This window comes from Phyllobates terribilis, unplaced genomic scaffold, assembly GCF_046119375.1.
Source record: "Phyllobates terribilis strain yellow unplaced genomic scaffold, ASM4611937v1 Scaffold_437__1_contigs__length_1545540, whole genome shotgun sequence".
Classification (NCBI taxonomy): Eukaryota; Metazoa; Chordata; class Amphibia; order Anura; family Dendrobatidae; genus Phyllobates; species Phyllobates terribilis.
In genome coordinates, this window is record NW_027363197.1 from 1,021,273 (window position 1) to 1,048,129 (window position 26,857).

The 26,857-nt window shown below is 45.4% G+C and overlaps 19 non-coding genes and 3 pseudogenes across 19 annotated transcripts; all 22 read right to left on the reverse strand.

Moving 5' to 3' along the window:
* Positions 1-758: 758 nt before the first annotated feature.
* LOC141228901 (U2 spliceosomal RNA) lies at positions 759-949 on the reverse strand. The gene has a single exon (XR_012295696.1). It is a non-coding gene; the product is annotated as a U2 spliceosomal RNA (small nuclear RNA).
* Positions 950-2,064: 1,115 nt separating this feature from the next.
* Positions 2,065-2,255, reverse strand: LOC141228903 (U2 spliceosomal RNA). Its single transcript, XR_012295698.1, has one exon. It is a non-coding gene; the product is annotated as a U2 spliceosomal RNA (small nuclear RNA).
* A 1,115-nt stretch (positions 2,256-3,370) lies between these two features.
* Positions 3,371-3,561, reverse strand: LOC141228904 (U2 spliceosomal RNA). The gene has a single exon (XR_012295699.1). It is a non-coding gene; the product is annotated as a U2 spliceosomal RNA (small nuclear RNA).
* A 1,115-nt stretch (positions 3,562-4,676) lies between these two features.
* Positions 4,677-4,867, reverse strand: LOC141228905 (U2 spliceosomal RNA). The gene has a single exon (XR_012295700.1). It is a non-coding gene; the product is annotated as a U2 spliceosomal RNA (small nuclear RNA).
* A 1,115-nt stretch (positions 4,868-5,982) lies between these two features.
* On the reverse strand, positions 5,983-6,173 carry LOC141228206 (U2 spliceosomal RNA). The gene has a single exon (XR_012295125.1). It is a non-coding gene; the product is annotated as a U2 spliceosomal RNA (small nuclear RNA).
* A 1,115-nt stretch (positions 6,174-7,288) lies between these two features.
* LOC141228906 (U2 spliceosomal RNA) lies at positions 7,289-7,479 on the reverse strand. Its single transcript, XR_012295701.1, has one exon. It is a non-coding gene; the product is annotated as a U2 spliceosomal RNA (small nuclear RNA).
* A 1,115-nt stretch (positions 7,480-8,594) lies between these two features.
* Positions 8,595-8,785, reverse strand: LOC141228907 (U2 spliceosomal RNA). Its single transcript, XR_012295702.1, has one exon. It is a non-coding gene; the product is annotated as a U2 spliceosomal RNA (small nuclear RNA).
* Positions 8,786-9,900: 1,115 nt separating this feature from the next.
* On the reverse strand, positions 9,901-10,085 carry LOC141228455 (U2 spliceosomal RNA). Its single transcript, XR_012295326.1, has one exon. It is a non-coding gene; the product is annotated as a U2 spliceosomal RNA (small nuclear RNA).
* Positions 10,086-10,879: 794 nt separating this feature from the next.
* LOC141228502 (U2 spliceosomal RNA) lies at positions 10,880-10,971 on the reverse strand (annotated as a pseudogene).
* A 1,115-nt stretch (positions 10,972-12,086) lies between these two features.
* Positions 12,087-12,277, reverse strand: LOC141228908 (U2 spliceosomal RNA). Its single transcript, XR_012295703.1, has one exon. It is a non-coding gene; the product is annotated as a U2 spliceosomal RNA (small nuclear RNA).
* A 1,115-nt stretch (positions 12,278-13,392) lies between these two features.
* LOC141228356 (U2 spliceosomal RNA) lies at positions 13,393-13,585 on the reverse strand. The gene has a single exon (XR_012295270.1). It is a non-coding gene; the product is annotated as a U2 spliceosomal RNA (small nuclear RNA).
* A 470-nt stretch (positions 13,586-14,055) lies between these two features.
* Positions 14,056-14,194, reverse strand: LOC141228494 (U2 spliceosomal RNA; annotated as a pseudogene).
* Positions 14,195-15,309: 1,115 nt separating this feature from the next.
* On the reverse strand, positions 15,310-15,500 carry LOC141228909 (U2 spliceosomal RNA). The gene has a single exon (XR_012295704.1). It is a non-coding gene; the product is annotated as a U2 spliceosomal RNA (small nuclear RNA).
* Positions 15,501-16,615: 1,115 nt separating this feature from the next.
* Positions 16,616-16,806, reverse strand: LOC141228910 (U2 spliceosomal RNA). Its single transcript, XR_012295705.1, has one exon. It is a non-coding gene; the product is annotated as a U2 spliceosomal RNA (small nuclear RNA).
* A 1,115-nt stretch (positions 16,807-17,921) lies between these two features.
* Positions 17,922-18,112, reverse strand: LOC141228911 (U2 spliceosomal RNA). Its single transcript, XR_012295706.1, has one exon. It is a non-coding gene; the product is annotated as a U2 spliceosomal RNA (small nuclear RNA).
* Positions 18,113-19,227: 1,115 nt separating this feature from the next.
* LOC141228912 (U2 spliceosomal RNA) lies at positions 19,228-19,418 on the reverse strand. Its single transcript, XR_012295707.1, has one exon. It is a non-coding gene; the product is annotated as a U2 spliceosomal RNA (small nuclear RNA).
* Positions 19,419-20,533: 1,115 nt separating this feature from the next.
* LOC141228430 (U2 spliceosomal RNA) lies at positions 20,534-20,716 on the reverse strand. Its single transcript, XR_012295310.1, has one exon. It is a non-coding gene; the product is annotated as a U2 spliceosomal RNA (small nuclear RNA).
* Positions 20,717-21,511: 795 nt separating this feature from the next.
* On the reverse strand, positions 21,512-21,603 carry LOC141228524 (U2 spliceosomal RNA; annotated as a pseudogene).
* Positions 21,604-22,718: 1,115 nt separating this feature from the next.
* Positions 22,719-22,909, reverse strand: LOC141228267 (U2 spliceosomal RNA). Its single transcript, XR_012295184.1, has one exon. It is a non-coding gene; the product is annotated as a U2 spliceosomal RNA (small nuclear RNA).
* A 1,115-nt stretch (positions 22,910-24,024) lies between these two features.
* LOC141228187 (U2 spliceosomal RNA) lies at positions 24,025-24,215 on the reverse strand. The gene has a single exon (XR_012295107.1). It is a non-coding gene; the product is annotated as a U2 spliceosomal RNA (small nuclear RNA).
* A 1,114-nt stretch (positions 24,216-25,329) lies between these two features.
* Positions 25,330-25,520, reverse strand: LOC141228914 (U2 spliceosomal RNA). The gene has a single exon (XR_012295709.1). It is a non-coding gene; the product is annotated as a U2 spliceosomal RNA (small nuclear RNA).
* A 1,115-nt stretch (positions 25,521-26,635) lies between these two features.
* LOC141228915 (U2 spliceosomal RNA) lies at positions 26,636-26,826 on the reverse strand. Its single transcript, XR_012295710.1, has one exon. It is a non-coding gene; the product is annotated as a U2 spliceosomal RNA (small nuclear RNA).
* Between the last annotated feature and the right edge of the window lie 31 nt (positions 26,827-26,857).

Sequence of the window (26,857 nt, forward strand, 5' to 3'; positions counted from 1 at the left end):
ACTGAAGGTGGCTGCTGCTGTGCACAGGTATATAAAGGCTCAGAGCCTATTATGACACGCGCAGCCAGCGTTCCATTGCCACATTCCATCTACTGCAGGCAGGATACCTGGCTGGCTGAATGTCGCTGAGAAGCTCACAGAGACCGCCATAAGCAACAGTTTAACAGAATGCCACAGACTAATCAACCAAACTTTTTGGGTTGGGTTCTCTTTTATAGTCTGCAGGCATTAAATGAAAGAAGTCAGTGTTCCAGCAGAAGGAGACAACGTTTCAGAAAAGGCATTGTAGCAAACCAAAAAAGAAATTTTAAGCGCAGCAGAGTAACCAGCGCACATACCTGTTAGCTCAGGTGAGTTTAAAAGGCTGCTGTTGATAACAAGGGCATTTGCTAAATAGATGGTGTGTGTGCAACAATATACTGAAAGGTCAATTATATTGTGCAGCTTATCTCACCACCTGTAGTTATTTAGGTGAAAGCTCCAAAATGCTTGCCTAATATGTCTGTTTATCCAAAAGGAAGTAAAAAGGGAGAGCTAGAAAGATAGCATTGCATCACATTACATGGCAATGCAATGCACAGTTGCTGAAGTTGAACCAAAATGAGCTTGTAATCTGGCTTCTGCAACTTTGAACATGAAAAATCCAATGAGGAGAAGAAAAGCAAAGCCAAAGAGTCCATCCCAAAATCCGACAAACAAGCAAAATTAACAAAAAACATTGAATTCAATTCTTTCTGATTTTAGAAACTGCATTAAAGAAGGGGTGCACCGGTCCTGGAGATACTGCAATACCAGGTCAATGCGTGGAGTGGACAGAGCAAGCTCTTTTTCCATCTCCCTGTTCTAAAAATCCATTTAATATATGGTCCCCAGATAGGGGACGTATCAGATATTAAACTGATAAGAACAGATACTACACTTGATCTTAGCCAAAAGGCCGAGAAGCGATAACCAGAATTGGTTTCAAACTACGGAGCCACCCAAGGATCCTGAAAAGTCCATTTGTGGAGATGAGCTCCTGGACTCCCGTTAAGAAGACATGTTGTCAACCTCTAGATCCCTTACATGCCTGCACTTTTCGGCTTGCTGCTGCTGCAATCCACGCGTTTTAGATCTGCATAACTCCACCTCTTTAAACACAGCACCTTCACCCCCTGCTGTTCCCACCCGCCTCAACACCGTTGGAAGGGAGGAGAACCAATTAAGGCGGGGGGTGGGGTGGAACGAGCAGCTGTCTACCCTTAGCAGGAGGGCTCCTGATTACATACCTCTCCTGCTGCTGCTGCTGCTGGCTGTCCAGCAGCAGACTGAAGGTGGCTGCTGCTGTGCACAGGTATATAAAGGCTCAGAGCCTATTATGACACGCGCAGCCAGCGTTCCATTGCCACATTCCATCTACTGCAGGCAGGATACCTGGCTGGCTGAATGTCGCTGAGAAGCTCACAGAGACCGCCATAAGCAACAGTTTAACAGAATGCCACAGACTAATCAACCAAACTTTTTGGGTTGGGTTCTCTTTTATAGTCTGCAGGCATTAAATGAAAGAAGTCAGTGTTCCAGCAGAAGGAGACAACGTTTCAGAAAAGGCATTGCAGCAAACCAAAAAAGAAATTTTAAGCGCAGCAGAGTAACCAGCGCACATACCTGTTAGCTCAGGTGAGTTTAAAAGGCTGCTGTTGATAACAAGGGCATTTGCTAAATAGATGGTGTGTGTGCAACAATATACTGAAAGGTCAATTATATTGTGCAGCTTATCTCACCACCTGTAGTTATTTAGGTGAAAGCTCCAAAATGCTTGCCTAATATGTCTGTTTATCCAAAAGGAAGTAAAAAGGGAGAGCTAGAAAGATAGCATTGCATCACATTACATGGCAATGCAATGCACAGTTGCTGAAGTTGAACCAAAATGAGCTTGTAATCTGGCTTCTGCAACTTTGAACATGAAAAATCCAATGAGGAGAAGAAAAGCAAAGCCAAAGAGTCCATCCCAAAATCCGACAAACAAGCAAAATGAACAAAAAACATTGAATTCAATTCTTTCTGATTTTAGAAACTGCATTAAAGAAGGGGTGCACCGGTCCTGGAGATACTGCAATACCAGGTCAATGCGTGGAGTGGACAGAGCAAGCTCTTTTTCCATCTCCCTGTTCTAAAAATCCATTTAATATATGGTCCCCAGATAGGGGACGTATCAGATATTAAACTGATAAGAACAGATACTACACTTGATCTTAGCCAAAAGGCCGAGAAGCGATAACCAGAATTGGTTTCAAACTACGGAGCCACCCAAGGATCCTGAAAAGTCCATTTGTGGAGATGAGCTCCTGGACTCCCGTTAAGAAGACATGTTGTCAACCTCTAGATCCCTTACATGCCTGCACTTTTCGGCTTGCTGCTGCTGCAATCCACGCGTTTTAGATCTGCATAACTCCACCTCTTTAAACACCGCACCTTCACCCCCTGCTGTTCCCACCCGCCTCAACACCGTTGGAAGGGAGGAGAACCAATTAAGGCGGGGGGTGGGGTGGAACGAGCAGCTGTCTACCCTTAGCAGGAGGGCTCCTGATTACATACCTCTCCTGCTGCTGCTGCTGCTGGCTGTCCAGCAGCAGACTGAAGGTGGCTGCTGCTGTGCACAGGTATATAAAGGCTCAGAGCCTATTATGACATGCGCAGCCAGCGTTCCATTGCCACATTCCATCTACTGCAGGCAGGATACCTGGCTGGCTGAATGTCGCTGAGAAGCTCACAGAGACCGCCATAAGCAACAGTTTAACAGAATGCCACAGACTAATCAACCAAACTTTTTGGGTTGGGTTCTCTTTTATAGTCTGCAGGCATTAAATGAAAGAAGTCAGTGTTCCAGCAGAAGGAGACAACGTTTCAGAAAAGGCATTGTAGCAAACCAAAAAAGAAATTTTAAGCGCAGCAGAGTAACCAGCGCACATACCTGTTAGCTCAGGTGAGTTTAAAAGGCTGCTGTTGATAACAAGGGCATTTGCTAAATAGATGGTGTGTGTGCAACAATATACTGAAAGGTCAATTATATTGTGCAGCTTATCTCACCACCTGTAGTTATTTAGGTGAAAGCTCCAAAATGCTTGCCTAATATGTCTGTTTATCCAAAAGGAAGTAAAAAGGGAGAGCTAGAAAGATAGCATTGCATCACATTACATGGCAATGCAATGCACAGTTGCTGAAGTTGAACCAAAATGAGCTTGTAATCTGGCTTCTGCAACTTTGAACATGAAAAATCCAATGAGGAGAAGAAAAGCAAAGCTAAAGAGTCCATCCCAAAATCCGACAAACAAGCAAAATGAACAAAAAACATTGAATTCAATTCTTTCTGATTTTAGAAACTGCATTAAAGAAGGGGTGCACCGGTCCTGGAGATACTGCAATACCAGGTCAATGCGTGGAGTGGACAGAGCAAGCTCTTTTTCCATCTCCCTGTTCTAAAAATCCATTTAATATATGGTCCCCAGATAGGGGACGTATCAGATATTAAACTGATAAGAACAGATACTACACTTGATCTTAGCCAAAAGGCCGAGAAGCGATAACCAGAATTGGTTTCAAACTAAGGAGCCACCCAAGGATCCTGAAAAGTCCATTTGTGGAGATGAGCTCCTGGACTCCCGTTAAGAAGACATGTTGTCAACCTCTAGATCCCTTACATGCCTGCACTTTTCGGCTTGCTGCTGCTGCAATCCACGCGTTTTAGATCTGCATAACTCCACCTCTTTAAACACAGCACCTTCACCCCCTGCTGTTCCCACCCGCCTCAACACCGTTGGAAGGGAGGAGAACCAATTAAGGCGGGGGGTGGGGTGGAACGAGCAGCTGTCTACCCTTAGCAGGAGGGCTCCTGATTACATACCTCTCCTGCTGCTGCTGCTGCTGGCTGTCCAGCAGCAGACTGAAGGTGGCTGCTGCTGTGCACAGGTATATAAAGGCTCAGAGCCTATTATGACACGCGCAGCCAGCGTTCCATTGCCACATTCCATCTACTGCAGGCAGGATACCTGGCTGGCTGAATGTCGCTGAGAAGCTCACAGAGACCGCCATAAGCAACAGTTTAACAGAATGCCACAGACTAATCAACCAAACTTTTTGGGTTGGGTTCTCTTTTATAGTCTGCAGGCATTAAATGAAAGAAGTCAGTGTTCCAGCAGAAGGAGACAACGTTTCAGAAAAGGCATTGTAGCAAACCAAAAAAGAAATTTTAAGCGCAGCAGAGTAACCAGCGCACATACCTGTTAGCTCAGGTGAGTTTAAAAGGCTGCTGTTGATAACAAGGGCATTTGCTAAATAGATGGTGTGTGTGCAACAATATACTGAAAGGTCAATTATATTGTGCAGCTTATCTCACCACCTGTAGTTATTTAGGTGAAAGCTCCAAAATGCTTGCCTAATATGTCTGTTTATCCAAAAGGAAGTAAAAAGGGAGAGCTAGAAAGATAGCATTGCATCACATTACATGGCAATGCAATGCACAGTTGCTGAAGTTGAACCAAAATGAGCTTGTAATCTGGCTTCTGCAACTTTGAACATGAAAAATCCAATGAGGAGAAGAAAAGCAAAGCCAAAGAGTCCATCCCAAAATCCGACAAACAAGCAAAATGAACAAAAAACATTGAATTCAATTCTTTCTGATTTTAGAAACTGCATTAAAGAAGGGGTGCACCGGTCCTGGAGATACTGCAATACCAGGTCAATGCGTGGAGTGGACAGAGCAAGCTCTTTTTCCATCTCCCTGTTCTAAAAATCCATTTAATATATGGTCCCCAGATAGGGGACGTATCAGATATTAAACTGATAAGAACAGATACTACACTTGATCTTAGCCAAAAGGCCGAGAAGCGATAACCAGAATTGGTTTCAAACTACGGAGCCACCCAAGGATCCTGAAAAGTCCATTTGTGGAGATGAGCTCCTGGACTCCCGTTAAGAAGACATGTTGTCAACCTCTAGATCCCTTACATGCCTGCACTTTTCGGCTTGCTGCTGCTGCAATCCACGCGTTTTAGATCTGCATAACTCCACCTCTTTAAACACAGCACCTTCACCCCCTGCTGTTCCCACCCGCCTCAACACCGTTGGAAGGGAGGAGAACCAATTAAGGCGGGGGGTGGGGTGGAACGAGCAGCTGTCTACCCTTAGCAGGAGGGCTCCTGATTACATACCTCTCCTGCTGCTGCTGCTGCTGGCTGTCCAGCAGCAGACTGAAGGTGGCTGCTGCTGTGCACAGGTATATAAAGGCTCAGAGCCTATTATGACACGCGCAGCCAGCGTTCCATTGCCACATTCCATCTACTGCAGGCAGGATACCTGGCTGGCTGAATGTCGCTGAGAAGCTCACAGAGACCGCCATAAGCAACAGTTTAACAGAATGCCACAGACTAATCAACCAAACTTTTTGGGTTGGGTTCTCTTTTATAGTCTGCAGGCATTAAATGAAAGAAGTCAGTGTTCCAGCAGAAGGAGACAACGTTTCAGAAAAGGCATTGTAGCAAACCAAAAAAGAAATTTTAAGCGCAGCAGAGTAACCAGCGCACATACCTGTTAGCTCAGGTGAGTTTAAAAGGCTGCTGTTGATAACAAGGGCATTTGCTAAATAGATGGTGTGTGTGCAACAATATACTGAAAGGTCAATTATATTGTGCAGCTTATCTCACCACCTGTAGTTATTTAGGTGAAAGCTCCAAAATGCTTGCCTAATATGTCTGTTTATCCAAAAGGAAGTAAAAAGGGAGAGCTAGAAAGATAGCATTGCATCACATTACATGGCAATGCAATGCACAGTTGCTGAAGTTGAACCAAAATGAGCTTGTAATCTGGCTTCTGCAACTTTGAACATGAAAAATCCAATGAGGAGAAGAAAAGCAAAGCCAAAGAGTCCATCCCAAAATCCGACAAACAAGCAAAATGAACAAAAAACATTGAATTCAATTCTTTCTGATTTTAGAAACTGCATTAAAGAAGGGGTGCACCAGTCCTGGAGATACTGCAATACCAGGTCAATGCGTGGAGTGGACAGAGCAAGCTCTTTTTCCATCTCCCTGTTCTAAAAATCCATTTAATATATGGTCCCCAGATAGGGGACGTATCAGATATTAAACTGATAAGAACAGATACTACACTTGATCTTAGCCAAAAGGCCGAGAAGCGATAACCAGAATTGGTTTCAAACTACGGAGCCACCCAAGGATCCTGAAAAGTCCATTTGTGGAGATGAGCTCCTGGACTCCCGTTAAGAAGACATGTTGTCAACCTCTAGATCCCTTACATGCCTGCACTTTTCGGCTTGCTGCTGCTGCAATCCACGCGTTTTAGATCTGCATAACTCCACCTCTTTAAACACAGCACCTTCACCCCCTGCTGTTCCCACCCGCCTCAACACCGTTGGAAGGGAGGAGAACCAATTAAGGCGGGGGGTGGGGTGGAACGAGCAGCTGTCTACCCTTAGCAGGAGGGCTCCTGATTACATACCTCTCCTGCTGCTGCTGCTGCTGGCTGTCCAGCAGCAGACTGAAGGTGGCTGCTGCTGTGCACAGGTATATAAAGGCTCAGAGCCTATTATGACACGCGCAGCCAGCGTTCCATTGCCACATTCCATCTACTGCAGGCAGGATACCTGGCTGGCTGAATGTCGCTGAGAAGCTCACAGAGACCGCCATAAGCAACAGTTTAACAGAATGCCACAGACTAATCAACCAAACTTTTTGGGTTGGGTTCTTTTTTATAGTCTGCAGGCATTAAATGAAAGAAGTCAGTGTTCCAGCAGAAGGAGACAACGTTTCAGAAAAGGCATTGTAGCAAACCAAAAAAGAAATTTTAAGCGCAGCAGAGTAACCAGCGCACATACCTGTTAGCTCAGGTGAGTTTAAAAGGCTGCTGTTGATAACAAGGGCATTTGCTAAATAGATGGTGTGTGTGCAACAATATACTGAAAGGTCAATTATATTGTGCAGCTTATCTCACCACCTGTAGTTATTTAGGTGAAAGCTCCAAAATGCTTGCCTAATATGTCTGTTTATCCAAAAGGAAGTAAAAAGGGAGAGCTAGAAAGATAGCATTGCATCACATTACATGGCAATGCAATGCACAGTTGCTGAAGTTGAACCAAAATGAGCTTGTAATCTGGCTTCTGCAACTTTGAACATGAAAAATCCAATGAGGAGAAGAAAAGCAAAGCCAAAGAGTCCATCCCAAAATCCGACAAACAAGCAAAATGAACAAAAAACATTGAATTCAATTCTTTCTGATTTTAGAAACTGCATTAAAGAAGGGGTGCACCGGTCCTGGAGATACTGCAATACCAGGTCAATGCGTGGAGTGGACAGAGCAAGCTCTTTTTCCATCTCCCTGTTCTAAAAATCCATTTAATATATGGTCCCCAGATAGGGGACGTATCAGATATTAAACTGATAAGAACAGATACTACACTTGATCTTAGCCAAAAGGCCGAGAAGCGATAACCAGAATTGGTTTCAAACTACGGAGCCACCCAAGGATCCTGAAAAGTCCATTTGTGGAGATGAGCTCCTGGACTCCCGTTAAGAAGACATGTTGTCAACCTCTAGATCCCTTACATGCCTGCACTTTTCGGCTTGCTGCTGCTGCAATCCACGCGTTTTAGATCTGCATAACTCCACCTCTTTAAACACAGCACCTTCACCCCCTGCTGTTCCCACCCGCCTCAACACCGTTGGAAGGGAGGAGAACCAATTAAGGCAGGGGGTGGGGTGGAACGAGCAGCTGTCTACCCTTAGCAGGAGGGCTCCTGATTACATACCTCTCCTGCTGCTGCTGCTGCTGGCTGTCCAGCAGCAGACTGAAGGTGGCTGCTGCTGTGCACAGGTATATAAAGGCTCAGAGCCTATTATGACACGCGCAGCCAGCGTTCCATTGCCACATTCCATCTACTGCAGGCAGGATACCTGGCTGGCTGAATGTCGCTGAGAAGCTCACAGAGACCGCCATAAGCAACAGTTTAACAGAATGCCACAGACTAATCAACCAAACTTTTTGGGTTGGGTTCTCTTTTATAGTCTGCAGGCATTAAATGAAAGAAGTCAGTGTTCCAGCAGAAGGAGACAACGTTTCAGAAAAGGCATTGTAGCAAACCAAAAAAGAAATTTTAAGCGCAGCAGAGTAACCAGCGCACATACCTGTTAGCTCAGGTGAGTTTAAAAGGCTGCTGTTGATAACAAGGGCATTTGCTAAATAGATGGTGTGTGTGCAACAATATACTGAAAGGTCAATTATATTGTGCAGCTTATCTCACCACCTGTAGTTATTTAGGTGAAAGCTCCAAAATGCTTGCCTAATATGTCTGTTTATCCAAAAGGAAGTAAAAAGGGAGAGCTAGAAAGATAGCATTGCATCACATTACATGGCAATGCAATGCACAGTTGCTGAAGTTGAACCAAAATGAGCTTGTAATCTGGCTTCTGCAACTTTGAACATGAAAAATCCAATGAGGAGAAGAAAAGCAAAGCCAAAGAGTCCATCCCAAAATCCGACAAACAAGCAAAATGAACAAAAAACATTGAATTCAATTCTTTCTGATTTTAGAAACTGCATTAAAGAAGGGGTGCACCGGTCCTGGAGATACTGCAATACCAGGTCAATGCGTGGAGTGGACAGAGCAAGCTCTTTTTCCATCTCCCTGTTCTAAAAATCCATTTAATATATGGTCCCCAGATAGGGGACGTATCAGATATTAAACTGATAAGAACAGATACTACACTTGATCTTAGCCAAAAGGCCGAGAAGCGATAACCAGAATTGGTTTCAAACTACGGAGCCACCCAAGGATCCTGAAAAGTCCATTTGTGGAGATGAGCTCCTGGACTCCCGTTAAGAAGACATGTTGTCAACCTCTAGATCCCTTACATGCCTGCACTTTTCGGCTTGCTGCTGCTGCAATCCACGCGTTTTAGATCTGCATAACTCCACCTCTTTAAACACAGCACCTTCACCCCCTGCTGTTCCCACCCGCCTCAACACCGTTGGAAGGGAGGAGAACCAATTAAGGCGGGGGGTGGGGTGGAACGAGCAGCTGTCTACCCTTAGCAGGAGGGCTCCTGATTACATACCTCTCCTGCTGCTGCTGCTGCTGGCTGTCCAGCAGCAGACTGAAGGTGGCTGCAGCTGTGCACAGGTATATAAAAGCTCAGAGCCTATTATGACACGCGCAGCCAGCGTTCCATTGCCACATTCCATCTACTGCAGGCAGGATACCTGGCTGGCTGAATGTCGCTGAGAAGCTCACAGAGACCGCCATAAGCAACAGTTTAACAGAATGCCACAGACTAATCAACCAAACTTTTTGGGTTGGGTTCTCTTTTATAGTCTGCAGGCATTAAATGAAAGAAGTCAGTGTTCCAGCAGAAGGAGACAACGTTTCAGAAAAGGCATTGTAGCAAACCAAAAAAGAAATTTTAAGCGCAGCAGAGTAACCAGCGCACATACCTGTTAGCTCAGGTGAGTTTAAAAGGCTGCTGTTGATAACAAGGGCATTTGCTAAATAGATGGTGTGTGTGCAACAATATACTGAAAGGTCAATTATATTGTGCAGCTTATCTCACCACCTGTAGTTATTTAGGTGAAAGCTCCAAAATGCTTGCCTAATATGTCTGTTTATCCAAAAGGAAGTAAAAAGGGAGAGCTAGAAAGATAGCATTGCATCACATTACATGGCAATGCAATGCACAGTTGCTGAAGTTGAACCAAAATGAGCTTGTAATCTGGCTTCTGCAACTTTGAACATGAAAAATCCAATGAGGAGAAGAAAAGCAAAGCCAAAGAGTCCATCCCAAAATCCGACAAACAAGCAAAATGAACAAAAAACATTGAATTCAATTCTTTCTGATTTTAGAAACTGCATTAAAGAAGGGGTGCACCGGTCCTGGAGATACTGCAATACCAGGTCAATGCGTGGAGTGGACAGAGCAAGCTCTTTTTCCATCTCCCTGTTCTAAAAATCCATTTAATATATGGTCCCCAGATAGCGGACGTATCAGATATTAAACTGATAAGAACAGATTTTTTTTTTTTTATCGAAAGCCCGAATTCGTGTACAAAACCCGAGTGCGCTTAAAAAAGTGACAAGTGCCACAAAAAAAAGTGCACTAGGATGCTGGTCTTCTTGAAACCTTCTCCAAAAGGAGAAGGGTCCCCCAAACCATTCCCCGTCCCTCCGTGCCAGAAGGCCACAGCGAGGCACAGGGACAAATAGCCACCTCCATCCGGAGCCAGAGGCGACCCAATCTTACCCTCAATACCTGCCCGAGTTCTCACCCGAGCAAGGCACTGGGAGCCAAAGACTGTGCTCCCCTCCCGGAAGAGGGGAGCCAACAACGCTCTCCTCCCGAAAGAGGAGAGCCAGGGGGGTTCAGGGGGGAGCGGAACCTGATGGCCACACACTCCCTCCCTAGACCTGCCAAGAGAGGAACCCGTAAGGGAACCGCATCCCGACAAAATCCTAGTAAGGACGTGGACACACGTGAAAAAGTGGACACACAGTGACAAAAAAAAATTAAATAAATCGTGAAGGTTTCACAGTATAATACTGCCCGGACCTTCGACCGGGAATTGAAAAATTCCCCATCCTAAGGCCAGAAGGCCCGGAATAAGGGTGTGTGTGAAGAAAGAAATATTGAAGTGCTAGTGCAAATGTGCCATAAACTCAAGTGGGGTTCCCAATCCCAGTGAGTTAAGGCACCCCAGGGTCACCACTCCTGGGGCACTTCACACTTCGGGCTTTCGATCTTCCCCGGCCCAATGGCGTCGATCCTGGGGGGCCATGCTTTCCACCAGATGACTATATTAGCCACCTGGCGTACTAACAAGCGCCTAAACCCCAGTGTGCATAATGTATCAATCTACTAGGGCGGCAAACATCCAAAACCGCCTTTTCGAAAGATACTACACTTGATCTTAGCCAAAAGGCCGAGAAGCGATAACCAGAATTGGTTTCAAACTACGGAGCCACCCAAGGATCCTGAAAAGTCCATTTGTGGAGATGAGCTCCTGGACTCCCGTTAAGAAGACATGTTGTCAACCTCTAGATCCCTTACATGCCTGCACTTTTCGGCTTGCTGCTGCTGCAATCCACGCGTTTTAGATCTGCATAACTCCACCTCTTTAAACACAGCACCTTCACCCCCTGCTGTTCCCACCCGCCTCAACACCGTTGGAAGGGAGGAGAACCAATTAAGGCGGGGGGTGGGGTGGAACGAGCAGCTGTCTACCCTTAGCAGGAGGGCTCCTGATTACATACCTCTCCTGCTGCTGCTGCTGCTGGCTGTCCAGCAGCAGACTGAAGGTGGCTGCTGCTGTGCACAGGTATATAAAGGCTCAGAGCCTATTATGACACGCGCAGCCAGCGTTCCATTGCCACATTCCATCTACTGCAGGCAGGATACCTGGCTGGCTGAATGTCGCTGAGAAGCTCACAGAGACCGCCATAAGCAACAGTTTAACAGAATGCCACAGACTAATCAACCAAACTTTTTGGGTTGGGTTCTCTTTTATAGTCTGCAGGCATTAAATGAAAGAAGTCAGTGTTCCAGCAGAAGGAGACAACGTTTCAGAAAAGGCATTGTAGCAAACCAAAAAAGAAATTTTAAGCGCAGCAGAGTAACCAGCGCACATACCTGTTAGCTCAGGTGAGTTTAAAAGGCTGCTGTTGATAACAAGGGCATTTGCTAAATAGATGGTGTGTGTGCAACAATATACTGAAAGGTCAATTATATTGTGCAGCTTATCTCACCACCTGTAGTTATTTAGGTGAAAGCTCCAAAATGCTTGCCTAATATGTCTGTTTATCCAAAAGGAAGTAAAAAGGGAGAGCTAGAAAGATAGCATTGCATCACATTACATGGCAATGCAATGCACAGTTGCTGAAGTTGAACCAAAATGAGCTTGTAATCTGGCTTCTGCAACTTTGAACATGAAAAATCCAATGAGGAGAAGAAAAGCAAAGCCAAAGAGTCCATCCCAAAATCCGACAAACAAGCAAAATGAACAAAAAACATTGAATTCAATTCTTTCTGATTTTAGAAACTGCATTAAAGAAGGGGTGCACCGGTCCTGGAGATACTGCAATACCAGGTCAATGCGTGGAGTGGACAGAGCAAGCTCTTTTTCCATCTCCCTGTTCTAAAAATCCATTTAATATATGGTCCCCAGATAGGGGACGTATCAGATATTAAACTGATAAGAACAGATACTACACTTGATCTTAGCCAAAAGGCCGAGAAGCGATAACCAGAATTGGTTTCAAACTACGGAGCCACCCAAGGATCCTGAAAAGTCCATTTGTGGAGATGAGCTCCTGGACTCCCATTAAGAAGACATGTTGTCAACCTCTAGATCCCTTACATGCCTGCACTTTTCGGCTTGCTGCTGCTGCAATCCACGCGTTTTAGATCTGCATAACTCCACCTCTTTAAACACAGCACCTTCACCCCCTGCTGTTCCCACCCGCCTCAACACCGTTGGAAGGGAGGAGAACCAATTAAGGCGGGGGGTGGGGTGGAACGAGCAGCTGTCTACCCTTAGCAGGAGGGCTCCTGATTACATACCTCTCCTGCTGCTGCTGCTGCTGGCTGTCCAGCAGCAGACTGAAGGTGGCTGCTGCTGTGCACAGGTATATAAAGGCTCAGAGCCTATTATGACACGCGCAGCCAGCGTTCCATTGCCACATTCCATCTACTGCAGGCAGGATACCTGGCTGGCTGAATGTCGCTGAGAAGCTCACAGAGACCGCCATAAGCAACAGTTTAACAGAATGCCACAGACTAATAAACCAAACTTTTTGGGTTGGGTTCTCTTTTATAGTCTGCAGGCATTAAATGAAAGAAGTCAGTGTTCCAGCAGAAGGAGACAACGTTTCAGAAAAGGCATTGTAGCAAACCAAAAAAGAAATTTTAAGCGCAGCAGAGTAACCAGCGCACATACCTGTTAGCTCAGGTGAGTTTAAAAGGCTGCTGTTGATAACAAGGGCATTTGCTAAATAGATGGTGTGTGTGCAACAATATACTGAAAGGTCAATTATATTGTGCAGCTTATCTCACCACCTGTAGTTATTTAGGTGAAAGCTCCAAAATGCTTGCCTAATATGTCTGTTTATCCAAAAGGAAGTAAAAAGGGAGAGCTAGAAAGATAGCATTGCATCACATTACATGGCAATGCAATGCACAGTTGCTGAAGTTGAACCAAAATGAGCTTGTAATCTGGCTTCTGCAACTTTGAACATGAAAAATCCAATGAGGAGAAGAAAAGCAAAGCCAAAGAGTCCATCCCAAAATCCGACAAACAAGCAAAATGAACAAAAAACATTGAATTCAATTCTTTCTGATTTTAGAAACTGCATTAAAGAAGGGGTGCACCGGTCCTGGAGATACTGCAATACCAGGTCAATGCGTGGAGTGGACAGAGCAAGCTCTTTTTCCATCTCCCTGTTCTAAAAATCCATTTAATATATGGTCCCCAGATAGGGGACGTATCAGATATTAAACTGATAAGAACAGATTTTTTGATTGAATATATCTTTTATTAGCACAAAAAATAAGTTAACAGACAGTGTACAGTGCCGCAGCCCAGTACACCCAGAATTCTACATCATATTTACATAGCATGAGGATACGACGCACTAACTAGACACATCACACCCCTATGCTACACAAAACACTCAATCTGAAAGAAAAAGCATGTCAATCAATACAGTACGATGAACCGTGATAAGGGATGGGGATTGGGAAAAAGGGGATGGGGAGGGGAAAATCACAGGCCCGAAGCTTTATTGAAAGACAAGACACATAAGGGGAGAGGGGGAGGAGGGGTTTAGTCCTCATCCTCGTCCTCCGGACCGTCCTCGATGGAATAGTCTCTGAGCAGGCTGTGGATCAGCCTGCGGCAGTCCTGGATGGACATCCTCTCCCTCCTCAAGATGAGCCGGTTCCTGGCGACCCAAACGGCATCCTTGAAGCAGTTCATAAGGCGCCAAGCCTCCTGGATGGCTCCGACGGTATGAACCCCAGGGAAGAGTCCATAAAGCACAGAATGGTGCGATAGGCTCGCCCTGGGGACAGAGTTCCTCAGGTCGTCCTCAAGGGCAGTCAACAGGCGCTGTGCAAATCAGATACTACACTTGATCTTAGCCAAAAGGCCGAGAAGCGATAACCAGAATTGGTTTCAAACTACGGAGCCACCCAAGGATCCTGAAAAGTCCATTTGTGGAGATGAGCTCCTGGACTCCCGTTAAGAAGACATGTTGTCAACCTCTAGATCCCTTACATGCCTGCACTTTTCGGCTTGCTGCTGCTGCAATCCACGCGTTTTAGATCTGCATAACTCCACCTCTTTAAACACAGCACCTTCACCCCCTGCTGTTCCCACCCGCCTCAACACCGTTGGAAGGGAGGAGAACCAATTAAGGCGGGGGGTGGGGTGGAACGAGCAGCTGTCTACCCTTAGCAGGAGGGCTCCTGATTACATACCTCTCCTGCTGCTGCTGCTGCTGGCGGTCCAGCAGCAGACTGAAGGTGGCTGCTGCTGTGCACAGGTATATAAAGGCTCAGAGCCTATTATGACACGCGCAGCCAGCGTTCCATTGCCACATTCCATCTACTGCAGGCAGGATACCTGGCTGGCTGAATGTCGCTGAGAAGCTCACAGAGACCGCCATAAGCAACAGTTTAACAGAATGCCACAGACTAATCAACCAAACTTTTTGGGTTGGGTTCTCTTTTATAGTCTGCAGGCATTAAATGAAAGAAGTCAGTGTTCCAGCAGAAGGAGACAACGTTTCAGAAAAGGCATTGTAGCAAACCAAAAAAGAAATTTTAAGCGCAGCAGAGTAACCAGCGCACATACCTGTTAGCTCAGGTGAGTTTAAAAGGCTGCTGTTGATAACAAGGGCATTTGCTAAATAGATGGTGTGTGTGCAACAATATACTGAAAGGTCAATTATATTGTGCAGCTTATCTCACCACCTGTAGTTATTTAGGTGAAAGCTCCAAAATGCTTGCCTAATATGTCTGTTTATCCAAAAGGAAGTAAAAAGGGAGAGCTAGAAAGATAGCATTGCATCACATTACATGGCAATGCAATGCACAGTTGCTGAAGTTGAACCAAAATGAGCTTGTAATCTGGCTTCTGCAACTTTGAACATGAAAAATCCAATGAGGAGAAGAAAAGCAAAGCCAAAGAGTCCATCCCAAAATCCGACAAACAAGCAAAATGAACAAAAAACATTGAATTCAATTCTTTCTGATTTTAGAAACTGCATTAAAGAAGGGGTGCACCGGTCCTGGAGATACTGCAATACCAGGTCAATGCGTGGAGTGGACAGAGCAAGCTCTTTTTCCATCTCCCTGTTCTAAAAATCCATTTAATATATGGTCCCCAGATAGGGGACGTATCAGATATTAAACTGATAAGAACAGATACTACACTTGATCTTAGCCAAAAGGCCGAGAAGCGATAACCAGAATTGGTTTCAAACTACGGAGCCACCCAAGGATCCTGAAAAGTCCATTTGTGGAGATGAGCTCCTGGACTCCCGTTAAGAAGACATGTTGTCAACCTCTAGATCCCTTACATGCCTGCACTTTTCGGCTTGCTGCTGCTGCAATCCACGCGTTTTAGATCTGCATAACTCCACCTCTTTAAACACAGCACCTTCACCCCCTGCTGTTCCCACCCGCCTCAACACCGTTGGAAGGGAGGAGAACCAATTAAGGCGGGGGGTGGGGTGGAACGAGCAGCTGTCTACCCTTAGCAGGAGGGCTCCTGATTACATACCTCTCCTGCTGCTGCTGCTGCTGGCGGTCCAGCAGCAGACTGAAGGTGGCTGCTGCTGTGCACAGGTATATAAAGGCTCAGAGCCTATTATGACACGCGCAGCCAGCGTTCCATTGCCACATTCCATCTACTGCAGGCAGGATACCTGGCTGGCTGAATGTCGCTGAGAAGCTCACAGAGACCGCCATAAGCAACAGTTTAACAGAATGCCACAGACTAATCAACCAAACTTTTTGGGTTGGGTTCTCTTTTATAGTCTGCAGGCATTAAATGAAAGAAGTCAGTGTTCCAGCAGAAGGAGACAACGTTTCAGAAAAGGCATTGTAGCAAACCAAAAAAGAAATTTTAAGCGCAGCAGAGTAACCAGCGCACATACCTGTTAGCTCAGGTGAGTTTAAAAGGCTGCTGTTGATAACAAGGGCATTTGCTAAATAGATGGTGTGTGTGCAACAATATACTGAAAGGTCAATTATATTGTGCAGCTTATCTCACCACCTGTAGTTATTTAGGTGAAAGCTCCAAAATGCTTGCCTAATATGTCTGTTTATCCAAAAGGAAGTAAAAAGGGAGAGCTAGAAAGATAGCATTGCATCACATTACATGGCAATGCAATGCACAGTTGCTGAAGTTGAACCAAAATGAGCTTGTAATCTGGCTTCTGCAACTTTGAACATGAAAAATCCAATGAGGAGAAGAAAAGCAAAGCCAAAGAGTCCATCCCAAAATCCGACAAACAAGCAAAATGAACAAAAAACATTGAATTCAATTCTTTCTGATTTTAGAAACTGCATTAAAGAAGGGGTGCACCGGTCCTGGAGATACTGCAATACCAGGTCAATGCGTGGAGTGGACAGAGCAAGCTCTTTTTCCATCTCCCTGTTCTAAAAATCCATTTAATATATGGTCCCCAGATAGGGGACGTATCAGATATTAAACTGATAAGAACAGATACTACACTTGATCTTAGCCAAAAGGCCGAGAAGCGATAACCAGAATTGGTTTCAAACTACGGAGCCACCCAAGGATCCTGAAAAGTCCATTTGTGGAGATGAGCTCCTGGACTCCCGTTAAGAAGACATGTTGTCAACCTCTAGATCCCTTACATGCCTGCACTTTTCGGCTTGCTGCTGCTGCAATCCACGCGTTTTAGATCTGCATAACTCCACCTCTTTAAACACAGCACCTTCACCCCCTGCTGTTCCCACCCGCCTCAACACCGTTGGAAGGGAGGAGAACCAATTAAGGCGGGGGGTGGGGTGGAACGAGCAGCTGTCTACCCTTAGCAGGAGGGCTCCTGATTACATACCTCTCCTGCTGCTGCTGCTGCTGGCGGTCCAGCAGCAGACTGAAGGTGGCTGCTGCTGTGCACAGGTATATAAAGGCTCAGAGCCTATTATGACACGCGCAGCCAGCGTTCCATTGCCACATTCCATCTACTGCAGGCAGGATACCTGGCTGGCTGAATGTCGCTGAGAAGCTCACAGAGACCGCCATAAGCAACAGTTTAACAGAATGCCACAGACTAATCAACCAAACTTTTTGGGTTGGGTTCTCTTTTATAGTCTGCAGGCATTAAATGAAAGAAGTCAGTGTTCCAGCAGAAGGAGACAACGTTTCAGAAAAGGCATTGTAGCAAACCAAAAAAGAAATTTTAAGCGCAGCAGAGTAACCAGCGCACATACCTGTTAGCTCAGGTGAGTTTAAAAGGCTGCTGTTGATAACAAGGGCATTTGCTAAATAGATGGTGTGTGTGCAACAATATACTGAAAGGTCAATTATATTGTGCAGCTTATCTCACCACCTGTAGTTATTTAGGTGAAAGCTCCAAAATGCTTGCCTAATATGTCTGTTTATCCAAAAGGAAGTAAAAAGGGAGAGCTAGAAAGATAGCATTGCATCACATTACATGGCAATGCAATGCACAGTTGCTGAAGTTGAACCAAAATGAGCTTGTAATCTGGCTTCTGCAACTTTGAACATGAAAAATCCAATGAGGAGAAGAAAAGCAAAGCCAAAGAGTCCATCCCAAAATCCGACAAACAAGCAAAATGAACAAAAAACATTGAATTCAATTCTTTCTGATTTTAGAAACTGCATTAAAGAAGGGGTGCACCGGTCCTGGAGATACTGCAATACCAGGTCAATGCGTGGAGTGGACAGAGCAAGCTCTTTTTCCATCTCCCTGTTCTAAAAATCCATTTAATATATGGTCCCCAGATAGGGGACGTATCAGATATTAAACTGATAAGAACAGATACTACACTTGATCTTAGCCAAAAGGCCGAGAAGCGATAACCAGAATTGGTTTCAAACTACGGAGCCACCCAAGGATCCTGAAAAGTCCATTTGTGGAGATGAGCTCCTGGACTCCCGTTAAGAAGACATGTTGTCAACCTCTAGATCCCTTACATGCCTGCACTTTTCGGCTTGCTGCTGCTGCAATCCACGCGTTTTAGATCTGCATAACTCCACCTCTTTAAACACAGCACCTTCACCCCCTGCTGTTCCCACCCGCCTCAACACCGTTGGAAGGGAGGAGAACCAATTAAGGCGGGGGGTGGGGTGGAACGAGCAGCTGTCTACCCTTAGCAGGAGGGCTCCTGATTACATACCTCTCCTGCTGCTGCTGCTGCTGGCTGTCCAGCAGCAGACTGAAGGTGGCTGCTGCTGTGCACAGGTATATAAAGGCTCAGAGCCTATTATGACACGCGCAGCCAGCGTTCCATTGCCACATTCCATCTACTGCAGGCAGGATACCTGGCTGGCTGAATGTCGCTGAGAAGCTCACAGAGACCGCCATAAGCAACAGTTTAACAGAATGCCACAGACTAATCAACCAAACTTTTTGGGTTGGGTTCTCTTTTATAGTCTGCAGGCATTAAATGAAAGAAGTCAGTGTTCCAGCAGAAGGAGACAACGTTTCAGAAAAGGCATTGTAGCAAACCAAAAAAGAAATTTTAAGTGCAGCAGAGTAACCAGCGCACATACCTGTTAGCTCAGGTGAGTTTAAAAGGCTGCTGTTGATAACAAGGGCATTTGCTAAATAGATGGTGTGTGTGCAACAATATACTGAAAGGTCAATTATATTGTGCAGCTTATCTCACCACCTGTAGTTATTTAGGTGAAAGCTCCAAAATGCTTGCCTAATATGTCTGTTTATCCAAAAGGAAGTAAAAAGGGAGAGCTAGAAAGATAGCATTGCATCACATTACATGGCAATGCAATGCACAGTTGCTGAAGTTGAACCAAAATGAGCTTGTAATCTGGCTTCTGCAACTTTGAACATGAAAAATCCAATGAGGAGAAGAAAAGCAAAGCCAAAGAGTCCATCCCAAAATCCGACAAACAAGCAAAATGAACAAAAAACATTGAATTCAATTCTTTCTGATTTTAGAAACTGCATTAAAGAAGGGGTGCACCGGTCCTGGAGATACTGCAATACCAGGTCAATGCGTGGAGTGGACAGAGCAAGCTCTTTTTCCATCTCCCTGTTCTAAAAATCCATTTAATATATGGTCCCCAGATAGGGGACGTATCAGATATTAAACTGATAAGAACAGATACTACACTTGATCTTAGCCAAAAGGCCGAGAAGCGATAACCAGAATTGGTTTCAAACTACGGAGCCACCCAAGGATCCTGAAAAGTCCATTTGTGGAGATGAGCTCCTGGACTCCCGTTAAGAAGACATGTTGTCAACCTCTAGATCCCTTACATGCCTGCACTTTTCGGCTTGCTGCTGCTGCAATCCACGCGTTTTAGATCTGCATAACTCCACCTCTTTAAACACAGCACCTTCACCCCCTGCTGTTCCCACCCGCCTCAACACCGTTGGAAGGGAGGAGAACCAATTTAGGCGGAGGGTGGGGTGGAACGAGCAGCTGTCTACCCTTAGCAGGAGGGCTCCTGATTACATACCTCTCCTGCTGCTGCTGCTGCTGGCTGTCCAGCAGCAGACTGAAGGTGGCTGCTGCTGTGCACAGGTATATAAAGGCTCAGAGCCTATTATGACACGCGCAGCCAGCGTTCCATTGCCACATTCCATCTACTGCAGGCAGGATACCTGGCTGGCTGAATGTCGCTGAGAAGCTCACAGAGACCGCCATAAGCAACAGTTTAACAGAATGCCACAGACTAATCAACCAAACTTTTTGGGTTGGGTTCTCTTTTATAGTCTGCAGGCATTAAATGAAAGAAGTCAGTGTTCCAGCAGAAGGAGACAACGTTTCAGAAAAGGCATTGTATCAAACCAAAAAAGAAATTTTAAGCGCAGCAGAGTAACCAGCGCACATACCTGTTAGCTCAGGTGAGTTTAAAAGGCTGCTGTTGATAACAAGGGCATTTGCTAAATAGATGGTGTGTGTGCAACAATATACTGAAAGGTCAATTATATTCTGCAGCTTATCTCACCACCTGTAGTTATTTAGGTGAAAGCTCCAAAATGCTTGCCTAATATGTCTGTTTATCCAAAAGGAAGTAAAAAGGGAGAGCTAGAAAGATAGCATTGCATCACATTACATGGCAATGCAATGCACAGTTGCTGAAGTTGAACCAAAATGAGCTTGTAATCTGGCTTCTGCAACTTTGAACATGAAAAATCCAATGAGGAGAAGAAAAGCAAAGCCAAAGAGTCCATCCCAAAATCCGACAAACAAGCAAAATGAACAAAAAACATTGAATTCAATTCTTTCTGATTTTAGAAACTGCATTAAAGAAGGGGTGCACCGGTCCTGGAGATACTGCAATACCAGGTCAATGCGTGGAGTGGACAGAGCAAGCTCTTTTTCCATCTCCCTGTTCTAAAAATCCATTTAATATATGGTCCCCAGATAGGGGACGTATCAGATATTAAACTGATAAGAACAGATTTTTTTTTTTTTTTTATCGAAAGCCCGAATTCGTGTACAAAACCCGAGTGCGCTTAAAAAAGTGACAAGTGCCACAAAAAAAGTGCACTAGGATGCTGGTCTTCTTGAAACCCTCTCCAAAAGGAGAAGGGTCCCCCAAACCATTCCCCGTCCCTCCGAGCCAGAAGGCCACAGCGAGGAACAGGGACAAATAGCCACCTCCAGCCGGAGCCAGAAGCGACCCAATCTTACCCCCAGCACCTGCCCGAGTTCTCACCCGAGCAAGGCACTGGGAGCCAAAGACTGTGCTCCCCTCCCGGAAGAGGGGAGCCAACAACGCTCTCCTCCCGAAAGAGGAGAGCCAAGGGGGTTCAGGGGGGAGCGGAACCTGATGGCCACACACTCCCCCCCTAGACCTGCCAAGAGAGGAACCCGTAAGGGAACCGCATCCCGACAAAATCCTAGTAGGACGTAACACACGTGAATAAGTGGACACACAGTGACAAAGAAATTTAAATAAATAGTGAAGGTTTCACAGTATAATACTGCCCGGACCTTCGACCGGGAATTGAAAAATTCCCCATCCTAAGGCCAGAAGGCCCGGAATAAGGGTGTGTGTGAAGAAAGAAATATTGAAGTGCTAGTGCAAATGTGCCATAAACTCAAGTGGGGTTCCCAATCCCAGTGAGTTAAGGCACCCCAGGGTCACCACTCCTGGGGCACTTCACACTTCGGGCTTTCGATCTTCCCCGGCCCAATGGCGTCGATCCTGGGGGGCCATGCTTTCCACCAGATGACTATATTAGCCACCTGGCGTACTAACAAGCGCCTAAACCCCAGTGTGCATAATGTATCAATCTACTAGGGCGGCCAACATCCAAAACCGCCTTTTCGAAAGATACTACACTTGATCTTAGCCAAAAGGCCGAGAAGCGATAACCAGAATTGGTTTCAAACTACGGAGCCACCCAAGGATCCTGAAAAGTCCATTTGTGGAGATGAGCTCCTGGACTCCCGTTAAGAAGACATGTTGTCAACCTCTAGATCCCTTACATGCCTGCACTTTTCGGCTTGCTGCTGCTGCAATCCACGCGTTTTAGATCTGCATAACTCCACCTCTTTAAACACAGCACCTTCACCTCCTGCTGTTCCCACCCGCCTCAACACCGTTGGAAGGGAGGAGAACCAATTAAGGCGGGGGGTGGGGTGGAACGAGCAGCTGTCTACCCTTAGCAGGAGGGCTCCTGATTACATACCTCTCCTGCTGCTGCTGCTGCTGGCTGTCCAGCAGCAGACTGAAGGTGGCTGCTGCTGTGCACAGGTATATAAAGGCTCAGAGCCTATTATGACACGCGCAGCCAGCGTTCCATTGCCACATTCCATCTACTGCAGGCAGGATACCTGGCTGGCTGAATGTCGCTGAGAAGCTCACAGAGACCGCCATAAGCAACAGTTTAACAGAATGCCACAGACTAATCAACCAAACTTTTTGGGTTGGGTTCTCTTTTATAGTCTGCAGGCATTAAATGAAAGAAGTCAGTGTTCCAGCAGAAGGAGACAACGTTTCAGAAAAGGCATTGTAGCAAACCAAAAAAGAAATTTTAAGCGCAGCAGAGTAACCAGCGCACATACCTGTTAGCTCAGGTGAGTTTAAAAGGCTGCTGTTGATAACAAGGGCATTTGCTAAATAGATGGTGTGTGTGCAACAATATACTGAAAGGTCAATTATATTGTGCAGCTTATCTCACCACCTGTAGTTATTTAGGTGAAAGCTCCAAAATGCTTGCCTAATATGTCTGTTTATCCAAAAGGAAGTAAAAAGGGAGAGCTAGAAAGATAGCATTGCATCACATTACATGGCAATGCAATGCACAGTTGCTGAAGTTGAACCAAAATGAGCTTGTAATCTGGCTTCTGCAACTTTGAACATGAAAAATCCAATGAGGAGAAGAAAAGCAAAGCCAAAGAGTCCATCCCAAAATCCGACAAACAAGCAAAATGAACAAAAAACATTGAATTCAATTCTTTCTGATTTTAGAAACTGCATTAAAGAAGGGGTGCACCGGTCCTGGAGATACTGCAATACCAGGTCAATGCGTGGAGTGGACAGAGCAAGCTCTTTTTCCATCTCCCTGTTCTAAAAATCCATTTAATATATGGTCCCCAGATAGAGAACGTATCAGATATTAAACTGATAAGAACAGATACTACACTTGATCTTAGCCAAAAGGCCGAGAAGCGATAACCAGAATTGGTTTCAAACTACGGAGCCACCCAAGGATCCTGAAAAGTCCATTTGTGGAGATGAGCTCCTGGACTCCCGTTAAGAAGACATGTTGTCAACCTCTAGATCCCTTACATGCCTGCACTTTTCGGCTTGCTGCTGCTGCAATCCACGCGTTTTAGATCTGCATAACTCCACCTCTTTAAACACAGCACCTTCACCCCCTGCTGTTCCCACCCACCTCAACACCGTTGGAAGGGAGGAGAACCAATTAAGGCGGGGGGTGGGGTGGAACGAGCAGCTGTCTACCCTTAGCAGGAGGGCTCCTGATTACATACCTCTCCTGCTGCTGCTGCTGCTGGCTGTCCAGCAGCAGACTGAAGGTGGCTGCTGCTGTGCACAGGTATATAAAGGCTCAGAGCCTATTATGACACGCGCAGCCAGCGTTCCATTGCCACATTCCATCTACTGCAGGCAGGATACCTGGCTGGCTGAATGTCGCTGAGAAGCTCACCGAGACCGCCATAAGCAACAGTTTAACAGAATGCCACAGACTAATCAACCAAACTTTTTGGGTTGGGTTCTCTTTTATAGTCTGCAGGCATTAAATGAAAGAAGTCAGTGTTCCAGCAGAAGGAGACAACGTTTCAGAAAAGGCATTGTAGCAAACCAAAAAAGAAATTTTAAGCGCAGCAGAGTAACCAGCACACATACCTGTTAGCTCAGGTGAGTTTAAAAGGCTGCTGTTGATAACAAGGGCATTTGCTAAATAGATGGTGTGTGTGCAACAATATACTGAAAGGTCAATTATATTGTGCAGCTTATCTCACCACCTGTAGTTATTTAGGTGAAAGCTCCAAAATGCTTGCCTAATATGTCTGTTTATCCAAAAGGAAGTAAAAAGGGAGAGCTAGAAAGATAGCATTGCATCACATTACATGGCAATGCAATGCACAGTTGCTGAAGTTGAACCAAAATGAGCTTGTAATCTGGCTTCTGCAACTTTGAACATGAAAAATCCAATGAGGAGAAGAAAAGCAAAGCCAAAGAGTCCATCCCAAAATCCGACAAACAAGCAAAATGAACAAAAAACATTGAATTCAATTCTTTCTGATTTTAGAAACTGCATTAAAGAAGGGGTGCATCGGTCCTGGAGATACTGCAATACCAGGTCAATGCGTGGAGTGGACAGAGCAAGCTCTTTTTCCATCTCCCTGTTCTAAAAATCCATTTAATATATGGTCCCCAGATAGGGGACGTATCAGATATTAAACTGATAAGAACAGATACTACACTTGATCTTAGCCAAAAGGCCGAGAAGCGATAACCAGAATTGGTTTCAAACTACGGAGCCACCCAAGGATCCTGAAAAGTCCATTTGTGGAGATGAGCTCCTGGACTCCCGTTAAGAAGACATGTTGTCAACCTCTAGATCCCTTACATGCCTGCACTTTTCGGCTTGCTGCTGCTGCAATCCACGCGTTTTAGATCTGCATAACTCCACCTCTTTAAACACAGCACCTTCACCCCCTGCTGTTCCCACCCGCCTCAACACCGTTGGAAGGGAGGAGAACCAATTAAGGCGGGGGGTGGGGTGGAACGAGCAGCTGTCTACCCTTAGCAGGAGGGCTCCTGATTACATACCTCTCCTGCTGCTGCTGCTGCTGGCTGTCCAGCAGCAGACTGAAGGTGGCTGCTGCTGTGCACAGGTATATAAAGGCTCAGAGCCTATTATGACACGCGCAGCCAGCGTTCCATTGCCACATTCCATCTACTGCAGGCAGGATACCTGGCTGGCTGAATGTCGCTGAGAAGCTCACAGAGACCGCCATAAGCAACAGTTTAACAGAATGCCACAGACTAATCAACCAAACTTTTTGGGTTGGGTTCTCTTTTATAGTCTGCAGGCATTAAATGAAAGAAGTCAGTGTTCCAGCAGAAGGAGACAACGTTTCAGAAAAGGCATTGTAGCAAACCAAAAAAGAAATTTTAAGCGCAGCAGAGTAACCAGCGCACATACCTGTTAGCTCAGGTGAGTTTAAAAGGCTGCTGTTGATAACAAGGGCATTTGCTAAATAGATGGTGTGTGTGCAACAATATACTGAAAGGTCAATTATATTGTGCAGCTTATCTCACCACCTGTAGTTATTTAGGTGAAAGCTCCAAAATGCTTGCCTAATATGTCTGTTTATCCAAAAGGAAGTAAAAGGGAGAGCTAGAAAGATAGCATTGCATCACATTACATGGCAATGCAATGCACAGTTGCTGAAGTTGAACCAAAATGAGCTTGTAATCTGGCTTCTGCAACTTTGAACATGAAAAATCCAATGAGGAGAAGAAAAGCAAAGCCAAAGAGTCCATCCCCAAATCCGACAAACAAGCAAAATGAACAAAAAACATTGAATTCAATTCTTTCTGATTTTAGAAACTGCATTAAAGAAGGGGTGCACCGGTCCTGGAGATACTGCAATACCAGGTCAATGCGTGGAGTGGACAGAGCAAGCTCTTTTTCCATCTCCCTGTTCTAAAAATCCATTTAATATATGGTCCCCAGATAGGGGACGTATCAGATATTAAACTGATAAGAACAGATACTACACTTGATCTTAGCCAAAAGGCCGAGAAGCGATAACCAGAATTGGTTTCAAACTACGGAGCCACCCAAGGATCCTGAAAAGTCCATTTGTGGAGATGAGCTCCTGGACTCCCGTTAAGAAGACATGTTGTCAACCTCTAGATCCCTTACATGCCTGCACTTTTCGGCTTGCCGCTGCTGCAATCCACGCGTTTTAGATCTGCATAACTCCACCTCTTTAAACACAGCACCTTCACCCCCTGCTGTTCCCACCCACCTCAACACCGTTGGAAGGGAGGAGAACCAATTAAGGCGGGGGGTGGGGTGGAACGAGCAGCTGTCTACCCTTAGCAGGAGGGCTCCTGATTACATACCTCTCCTGCTGCTGCTGCTGCTGGCTGTCCAGCAGCAGACTGAAGGTGGCTGCTGCTGTGCACAGGTATATAAAGGCTCAGAGCCTATTATGACACGCGCAGCCAGCGTTCCATTGCCACATTCCATCTACTGCAGGCAGGATACCTGGCTGGCTGAATGTCGCTGAGAAGCTCACAGAGACCGCCATAAGCAACAGTTTAACAGAATGCCACAGACTAATCAACCAAACTTTTTGGGTTGGGTTCTCTTTTATAGTCTGCAGGCATTAAATGAAAGAAGTCAGTGTTCCAGCAGAAGGAGACAACGTTTCAGAAAAGGCATTATAGCAAACCAAAAAAGAAATTTTAAGCGCAGCAGAGTAACCAGCGCACATACCTGTTAGCTCAGGTGAGTTTAAAAGGCTGCTGTTGATAACAAGGGCATTTGCTAAATTGATGGTGTGTGTGCAACAATATACTGAAAGGTCAATTATATTGTGCAGCTTATCTCACCACCTGTAGTTATTTAGGTGAAAGCTCCAAAATGCTTGCCTAATATGTCTGTTTATCCAAAAGGAAGTAAAAAGGGAGAGCTAGAAAGATAGCATTGCATCACATTACATGGCAATGCAATGCACAGTTGCTGAAGTTGAACCAAAATGAGCTTGTAATCTGGCTTCTGCAACTTTGAACATGAAAAATCCAATGAGGAGAAGAAAAGCAAAGCCAAAGAGTCCATCCCAAAATCCGACAAACAAGCAAAATGAACAAAAAACATTGAATTCAATTCTTTCTGATTTTAGAAACTGCATTAAAGAAGGGGTGCACCGGTCCTGGAGATACTGCAATACCAGGTCAATGCGTGGAGTGGACAGAGCAAGCTCTTTTTCCATCTCCCTGTTCTAAAAATCCATTTAATATATGGTCCCCAGATAGGGGACGTATCAGATATTAAACTGATAAGAACAGATACTACACTTGATCTTAGCCAAAAGGCCGAGAAGCGATAACCAGAATTGGTTTCAAACTACGGAGCCAC